This window comes from Telmatherina bonti (genome assembly GCF_933228915.1).
Source record: "Telmatherina bonti genome assembly, chromosome: 19".
NCBI lineage: Eukaryota > Metazoa > Chordata > Actinopteri > Atheriniformes > Telmatherinidae > Telmatherina > Telmatherina bonti.
The window spans coordinates 14,434,171-14,440,186 of NC_136617.1; positions in this window are offsets into that span (position 1 = coordinate 14,434,171).

Here is a 6,016-nt window from a genome sequence, read left to right on the forward strand (position 1 = left end):
AAACATATTACAGAATCATAAATGAACATGAAAGTGGATTATGCATCATTTTGGACAAAAGAGAAGCGATTCATTGATTTTATTTTTCTTGCAGTATGGTTGCAAATGCACATCTGATTTAAGAACTTCCAGATTGAAAGCAAACATTTATGGGTAACTTGGCATAATTTGAGGAATTTATTCCAATCAGATGATAATTTCCTTGAAATCAAATCAAATAAAACCCTATTTGTAGCGCACTTTTCATACAAAACCATATCAAAGTGCTCATAAAAATAAAAACAATTTCACACTAAAAAAAACACACACGCGTTACTCACACACGCACAACCCAACCCTTCCCCTGACCATTAATGCCAAAATAAAAACTAATAACTTCAGGATTCTATCTCTGTATCTGGCTTGACACTGCTAGGAGGAAATGGCATCTGGGGAATCCGTCCATGTCAGGAGCCGCTCAAGGAGTGACCAACAGCGACAAAGCCACAGGAAACACCCAGGCTGGGACAGGCCAGGGTCCACACCACAGCCATATGGCTGCAGTGCAGAACCCACCAACATTCCTGGCAGGATTACCCCCCGCCACAACAGCCCGTTGGTCAAACAGGTGCGGCCCCGAAGACGGAGGATCCTCATGAGGAAGAAGAAAACACTGGAGCTAAAAGGTTAAAAAGATTAAATAAAGAGACACAAGATAAAATAACTAAATCAATAATTCTGTATAGCAATAATTAGAATAATAAGATTAAACCTAAGTAATATGTACATTCATAAAAAGTACATAAAATTTGTCATAAAATTAGGTAAAACAATATCTAAAAGATTAAAAATTAATGAAAAAAATAAATACATAAATAGAAATTATTCAAAAATAAATAAACAAACAAATAAAATAAGAAAAGAAGAAAAATTCAATTAAAAGCTAAACTAAAAAGGTGGGTCTTGTGCCTGTTATTTAAAAACCTCTACAGTCCCTGTGGCCCTGACGTCCTCTGGCAGGCTGTTCCAAAGACGAGGACCATAAAGCTGGAACGAGGTCTCACCGTATGTTTTAGTTCTAACCTTTGGTATATTTAAAGGGCATCTTCATCTTACATCTTCAGCTTGTTAATTCCCCCAGGAAAAACCTTCTCTGGTTCTTAAATAATTATGAGATGTTCTTAATTAATCAAATTAATTGTAAATGAAAATAAAGACAGTTGGAGCAACTCTAGATCCACTATAGTGAACTATCTGTAAACAAAAAAAGTGTTGGCCTGTCTTCTGTGCTTTCTAATCAGGACCAAATCCAGAGTACTTGGTTGAAAGTGTCTTGCATATGTATGGATGTGTATGAACCAGAACTTGCTGATTCATGAAAGTCCAAAAATGTGTCTCAATGTTTTCAGTTGGGAAAATTACCTTGAATCTGTTTCTCTAGTCAGTAAAGTTTGCAAAGACTTTAGAAGTTTTTGCAGATGGCATTAGGGACAGGATGTTATGCAACACTTACACTAAAGACTGCTTAACCAAAACTGCCAGATTCTATTCTTCATTTATTTTCTGTTACTATTGATGTTGTTTTCCTTTTTCCTGACAAAAATAGACTCTATCAGAGAAGAACATAAGAAAAAGACCAAACAGTTTCTTTTTTTTAAAACTAGTATTTGCTGTATGACTATTATCTGCATACCGGCTCACTATCTTTCAATCACATGTGCTGACATATGTACAACAAGGAAACAAAGGGCGAGGTTTCTCGTCTATCTCTCAGACTTTTACATGCTAATGTGAACTGAGATTTAGACAATGACATGGCACAATGGCACTTTTTTTTTCCCAACCCATTACCGATTATGATGATGATGATTGCGAAAAAAGCATTCATAATTTGACAGATAATTGCTACTCTGCTTTACCTGTTAATTTACAGTGTTATAAATAATGTCTTTGCATTACTTTGTTTTTTATTTTTTCAAAACAAGGGGGAAACTGCTTGTTTAACTGGTCCATTGATTGTACATTACCCAAAATTAAGTTGCTTTGTAATGGTAAATGGTCAAAGCTGCTTTTTTTCTAGACATACAATGGACGCACAATGGTCATATATTTATATATATATATATATATATATATATATATATATATATATATATATATATATATATATATATATATATATATATATATATTGTAGCGGAATAGCCTTTACAAATTATGAATTTATTAATTACCTGGGAGCACCACTCATCACCTTTAATTAACTTAAAATTCAGGCGGATGAGACACCTGAAATAAACTCAATTCAATAAACAGTCTCACTTCAAAGGAGTAAATCCTAAGAACGAATGAACCAGAAATCGTGCATTCAGAAATTATGACAATAACGGATGAATTGATTATACATATTTATTTACAATGATGGTAAACATACAGCAGTGAAAATGAGCAATGATGGAGAGATGTTATTGGTGAGATGGTATGATGAATTTGTCAACATGGAATTTCATTTATAACATTAATAAAGAACGCTGAGATTAATTAAATGAGATTGAGCAGGAAGAAACTGGTTGGAATTAAGCAAATAAATCGGGATGATTATCTTACTTAAATCTTTGACAAGAACGTGTTGAATAATTCTAAATTTGGATAAGAATTCGAATTTAATTATTTAATTAGAATTGGATGTACTGGTTTGGGACATCACAAATGTCAGAGCGCTATCAGATCCTACTTTGAACGCTGAATCCGGAGTGTGGGTCGAAGCGGGTGGATGGTCCTCTATTCGGCGCGTTTCCGGGGGAATTGGATCCCTGGAGCGTCAGAAGATGAAGGTCTACGCAGCTACTCTGGCCTTCTGGATCCGTTCAGCGGAGTTCCAGAGCGGTGTGATGATGATCCAGATTGTCCCAAAAATAGATAGTTCCAGATTTTACGTGTAAAGACGTAATGGAAAAAGTTGGAGCTACGGTTCTAGTTAATTACTGATCTCGGGAAAAATACTGGTTACAAATAAACACTTGTTGTACTTCCTCCCGTTCGGAAGAACGGAGAGGTAAAAACTTATAATGAAATAACAAAAGAAAAGAAGACGAAAGGCTAAAGACAAAAGCTAAGGACAAGAAAGAAACTTAGAGGAGACAAAAAGCTTAAACGAAGACAAAAAGCTCAGGAGGAGAAAAAGCCCAGGAAGTTGGTCTGCCAGTCTAATTTAAACAGACCCGCCTTTCGAACTTCCAGCCAATCATGAGTTGCTTCTGTCAGAGGCTGACCAACCTTATCCAATCAGGTCAGCTCCAGTTCCTTCTCTCTGCATCTCATTAATGTGAACAGGATACTTTCAATTCCTTGCTTTGTCTGCCGCAATACACATCAAATCACATTCTTTCAGAGTTATGCAGATTCCTCGTTTGCTGGGGAAGGAAAGCATTTTATAGTATTACTTTCACACATGAAAAGATTGGCTACATGTAGTGATGGGAAAATGAGGCGTCATGAATCAGTGAGGCATCGCTGCCAAGTGTATCACACATTGGTTGAGCTTCATCAAGGTGCTTCATTTGCTCTATATCTCCATTGTGTGGACAAAAAAATGAACTACACACTGGTTGAGTTAAAGGGGTTCTGACACAGAGCTGTGAAATGTGCTTGTGTTACTTGTTGTTTGTGCTTTTGTGACTTTATATTTGTGCTTGTGTTACTTGATGTTTGTGCTTATGCAAAACTGAATAAAGATGTAATTTAAAAGTATCCATTTTTATTTAGAAATATTAATTTATCCAGTGTTTTGGGAGAAAGACGATTTCTTTTTTTGTACAATAGTTCTCCAGCTTTAGAAAATACCCTTTCACAGGGCACAGACGAGGCAGGAGTGCACAGAAATGCCACAGCTAGTTTGTACAGATTTGGATATACAGCCTTCTGTTGCTCCCAATACTTCAGTGGGTCTGATTTCCTCAAGATGTTAGGTTCCGACAGGTAGGCTTGGACCTCCATTGTGGCACCTGCAGTCACATTCGTCGTTCTAGTCTGCTGACTAGTTGCATCAAAGCGATGCCACAATTTGCTTCCTACAAAAAAAATGAATAAATAAACATTACTTATTAGCACAATTGTACTGTATGTACAATTGTACCTTGCTCCACAGATTGAGTAGCTGATGTTGATGGAGTGGATGGAGATGGAGATGATGATGATGATGACTGATGATGCCTTATAATAGCAGCACACTGATATCAGTCTTGTCTCTGCATCCACTGCTTTATTTGGGCTAAAGAAACCAATTTTTTTAAACCTTGGGTCCAGAAGTGTTGACAGGTACATGATGCTCATTGACTGGATGTTATTTAGTTTGTCCCTCAGCTGTCTTCGAAGAAACTGGGCCATTTCTCTGCTCTCTGCTGTCTGGATCATCCCAATCTCCTCCTCTTCCAGGGAACAGTGGAGCATTGAAAGGAGTGGAATAACTTTTGACCCCGACACTCTCTTCTCCTCAGACAACTCAGTTGTTGCCTGATTGAAAGGCTCCAAAACTTTGAGGCAGTCTTTGATAATTGTAAAAGTATCTGCCGACAGCGGTTGAATGTCAGTTCGCAGTCCGGCCAAAGCTGCACCAACAGGTTCACGGAGATCATATAGCCGCTGGAACATTAAATAGGTGCTGTTCCAGCGAGTTTCCACCTCTTGAACAAGCTTCAACACAGGAAGGTTCATCTGAACTTGCATTTGTGACAGTCTTTCCTATAAAAAACAACAAACTTGTCAACACACACACACACACAAATAAAACAATTCACATGGTGCATGTAAAGGGCTTACTTTTGCAGTAGTGCTACTCTTGAAATATCCCACTATCCTTCTGCAGTTACTGCGGATAGCAGAAATCTCAAGAGAATTCTCCATTGCCTTTCTCACCATCAAATTTAGGGAATGTGCAACACATGTTGTGTGGCGCAAATGCAGCTCCCTTGCACAGGCACCCATGTTGGGTGCACCATCAGTCACAAGGCATGTGACCTTGTCCCTTATGCCCCATTCTGTCATAAGTGCCGTTTTGGTGCTTGCCAGGTTTACTGCAGAATGTGCTTCAGTAAAATGCTGCACTCCAAGAACCACAGACTGCAGACTGGTGCTTTCATCAATGAAATGGCATGTCACCGCCAAAAAAGATTCTGTGTTGATGGATGTCCACAAATCTGATGTAATGCTGACAGCCTGGGCTTTAGAAACCACAGCCTTGGCTTTCTCCTTGGTTTCTTGGTATCATTTATCCACCATGGCTTTCAGAGTCTACAATAAAAGTATAATGTGTTAAAAAGAAAATGAGAAAAATATAAAAAATGCTTTGTGTACTTACCTTCCTTGTGGGTAGAACATAATTAGGGGCCAATGCTTCAAAAAGCTTTTTGAAGCCAGTGCCCTCCACAAAGGTAAAGGGTTGGGAATCTTCAACGACCATATTCACCAACAACTCTGCAATATCAGCATTCTTATCTAAATGCATTACAATAATGTGTTATTATACAGTGAGATCACATTATTGTGTTTCCAAAAGGCATACCTGGGCCTGGATTTTCTTGAGTGGCCTCCACATTGACATGCAAAGACCGATAATGCCTTAGCATTGATGAGGTGTTGTTGTTATACACCAGCTCCCTGAGGCACAACAGACACTTCACCTGAAAAAAAAAAAAAAAGAGGGCTATAGATTTAGTAAAATGCAAACAGTATACAGCTGTTTTTAAACTTACATTTGTAGAATTTGTACATAACAAGGTAGTTACCTTATTCGGAGAAATCAAATCAAAATGTTCCCAGACAGGTGAAGTTTTTCTTTTTCTGGCTGCTGGTTCCATAGCAACAATTACACAGTTCAAAAACGTGATAATTGTATTGAAACAGCAACAAAGTGGACCCAATAACTCAAGATGAACGAGATGACACGGGCAATCCATTGCGTTTCAACCCCCCTTTTATTTCGAATGCCGCTCCAAAAGCGCGAGACACTTCCTGAACCTGTCACGTGACGCCGCATGCT